We start from the raw sequence: 3,471 nt of genomic DNA on the forward strand, positions 1-3,471 counted from the left end.
TTTGAGGAAGATGAATAGTCTTTAATTGTTTGTCCCATTGTCACATGTACTTTATGTGCATTGTGACAGGACAGACGAGGAAAGTATATTTGTTCGTGATCAGATACATTTTGCAAAGTAATAAAATATCGAAAATAAAGTTAACGTCATCTTTGATGGAATTACCTTCGAATTTATATCGTATAGAACGTACATCAGGAGTGCTTTACAGTTATATTGCACATGTTCCATGAGGAGAAAGTACTAGTATAGGCAAAGTTCGGAAAATTATACCTATATTGTACGTGTTGTATAAGGCACGAGAGATATTTTCTAAAAATACACTCCTACTGCACTTACTGCCTAAGGCACGAGAAAGGGGCAAGTTTCGGAAACCAAGTAACAATCTTGTTAGGGGTGTAATTCAAAGAGTTATTGTAACCATTGACGTTTTTTTGAAATTCGATTTTAAAAGTCAGTAAATTAAACAAGAAACTGGTAAATTGTTTGGTTTTTCTCTCATCTATGATTCAAACACACTATATCACAGCCTGCTTTGCAACTTCACACTCATTTTGCACAAATTCATGTATACATTTATGCACAAGGACATATATCGCTTTCGGTGAATAATGAAACTTTTAGAATGTCTCCAGGAAAATTAGCTTAAATACCTTATGCGTAGACGGTAAAATTAGTTGTTTTCTCAGTTCATGAATAATTTATGAAATACATTTACATTAATAACTCTAGATATAGCTTGTTGGAAATCATACTTGTCTACAAAATTGAATCAAGAGTTTATTTTAGTTATTTATAATCATATTAAAAAGGAAGGATTTGGCTTAAAATGTGTGTGTTGGGGGTGGGGGGAGGGTGGGAGTGGGAGTGTGAGGTAGTAAGAAGGAAAAGGTAATAAAAGCAGGGGGTGTGGTCGTTATAAAAAGCGAAGTGTATTGTCACCTCCAACAGAAAAGGTGCACTATTCATACCATATGAATAAATGAAGGAAAAAAAACCTCCATGCTGATAAAAGGCTAGCATAAAAGACAACGAACGGTCAGTTACCTGTATAAAGAAAATGTAGAGTTTAAACGCGTTTCTGGGATGTTAATTTTACACCATATGTTCGGCTAGTTTAACAAGACATTGTAGATAAAACAAATCGCCACTGAGATAAGCTCTAATATTAGTGTAATATTAGTGTAATTTAATCCCGGTAAATATAATTCATACTTGTTCGCACTATTATAAATAATAACTTATCGAACATACGAGGGCTGTTCAAAAAATACGTAGACTTTTTCTCTAGCTTTTGTGTTCTTCAGTGAAGCGAAGCAAGAAATATATCATGATAATTCGCAATCTTTCTGCTAACTGTACCGCAAAGTTGACATGCCAGTCGATTACGACATTACATGCATTATAAACAGTAATACTCACTTAATTCAAACGTTGTTTACTTTCGTTCCCTAGGTTCGAATGACGCCATACTCTCAGTGCATGTCGCCCTGACGTGTTGCTGGTTAGAGACCACCAATTGTTTTCCCATAGACTTACATTGTAACATTATGGCGTGTACGGCCTTCCATACATCGAAACAGGTACTAGTATATCTAATTACAAGTTTTTCAAGAACAATCTTAGATCTACCAAAATATCGGACGAAAAACATATGAATAGTAATACTTTATTTAAGTAATTTTCGTGTGAATGAGATGACCCCATGTTTACATCATTGACATGGCGGGAGAAATTCGTTTGATAAAACTTTTTTTCAACACACATACAATGTAGCAAATTTTGTCAAAATGTATAATAAAATACCGTAAATGCAGTGAAAAAAATATCAATTTTGAAAAAAATAATCACTTCCTGGGTTTGTTTACATGACTGACCAATCAGAACGCACAGACTTTACCTTATTCCCAGTAAGTTCCCTGTACTTTTTTGAATTGGTGGTCTCTGACCTATAGATGATTTTTTCGTATCACGTTTTCCAATTTTACAGTGATATTGTGAAACAGGATCCAATACTAAATGTCTTACAAAGTTTCATCAAGAAATATTCATTTTTAGGAAAGATATGGACAGTTTACTGAGGTCACCCCCTGTCGATTTATATGCCCAGACTCTGTCCCTGTCGTCGTCAGATTGCATTATTTCGTGCAAATTTCAGTTATCTGCATTTGATTTGACTTGGAAGCTGAAATACGATTCATTTCGTAAAAAATAGAAAAAAATGCCTAATAATTTTGATCATTCTCTAACATTACAGAGATAAAAATGATCCTTTTTGGCCCAAAAGCTCAGATAAAAATGGGCACACCTGTTAAAAAAAGAGGCCACAATTTAAAAAAAATCAAATTTCACGACGCTTTTTTTGCACGAAAACGTCTTTCTACATCATTTACAACAAATTTGTGGCCATTTACATTACCTGTGATGGCTTCCGACGAAAGTCATGTTTTAGCTCTATTATAAGTAAGAGACCACCATTTGTTTTCCCATAGACTTACATTGTAACATTATGGCGTGTACGGCCTTTCATACATCGAAACAGGTATATCTAATTAAATTTTTTCAAGAACAATCTTAGTTCTACCAAAATATTGGACGAAAAACATATGAATAGTGATACTTTATTTAAATAATTTTCGTGTGAATGAGATGACCCCCTGTTTACATCATTGACATGGCGGGAGAAATTCGTTTGATAAAACTTTTTTTCAATACACATACAATGTAGCAAATTTTGTCAAAATGTATAATAAAATACTGTAAATGCAATGAAAAAACATCAATTTTGAAAAAAATAATCACTTCCTGGGTTTGTTTACATGACTGATCAATCAAAACGCACAGACTTTACCTTATTCCCAGGTATACACTTACCTCATTCCCAGTAAGTTCCCTGTACTTGTTTTGAATTGGTGTTCTCTGACCTGCTACACTTTGACGCACTTTTGGGCAAACAAGTTTACTATCGGTGCGAACACTAGCGATCAAATTCAAATCTTGACAAATGAAAAAGCTACTGCGCTGGTTATGCGTAGCTATGGTAATTAAAACGTTCCAAGCGCTTCGTCTATAAGCAGAAATGTTATAAGAAAAATTATGAACAAATTATAGAAAGATTGCGAAATACACTGATGCATTTCCGCTGCTCTTTACAAAATATACAGCTTTTGACAGCCAAAGTCTACGTTATTTTGAATCACCCTCGTAGTTGGATTTTTTTAATGGTTAATATTCGTAATGGCTTTCGTAATAATGATTATTCCAGTTCAGTGCTCAGTTGTTGTCCTTTACTTGCCGGTACGTCCATATTGACTTGATGGTTTGGTTTAGCTCTTTAAGCTTGTGTATCAGACACACATCTTTACAAACATGACCATTACAATATCAGACAATGTTCCTAGAAGTTGTCTTTTTTATTGGATACAAATCGTCGATTATAAAACAGATAATTTCAGGACAACTCCATCACAG

This window comes from Mercenaria mercenaria, chromosome 16 (assembly GCF_021730395.1).
Source record: "Mercenaria mercenaria strain notata chromosome 16, MADL_Memer_1, whole genome shotgun sequence".
NCBI lineage: Eukaryota > Metazoa > Mollusca > Bivalvia > Venerida > Veneridae > Mercenaria > Mercenaria mercenaria.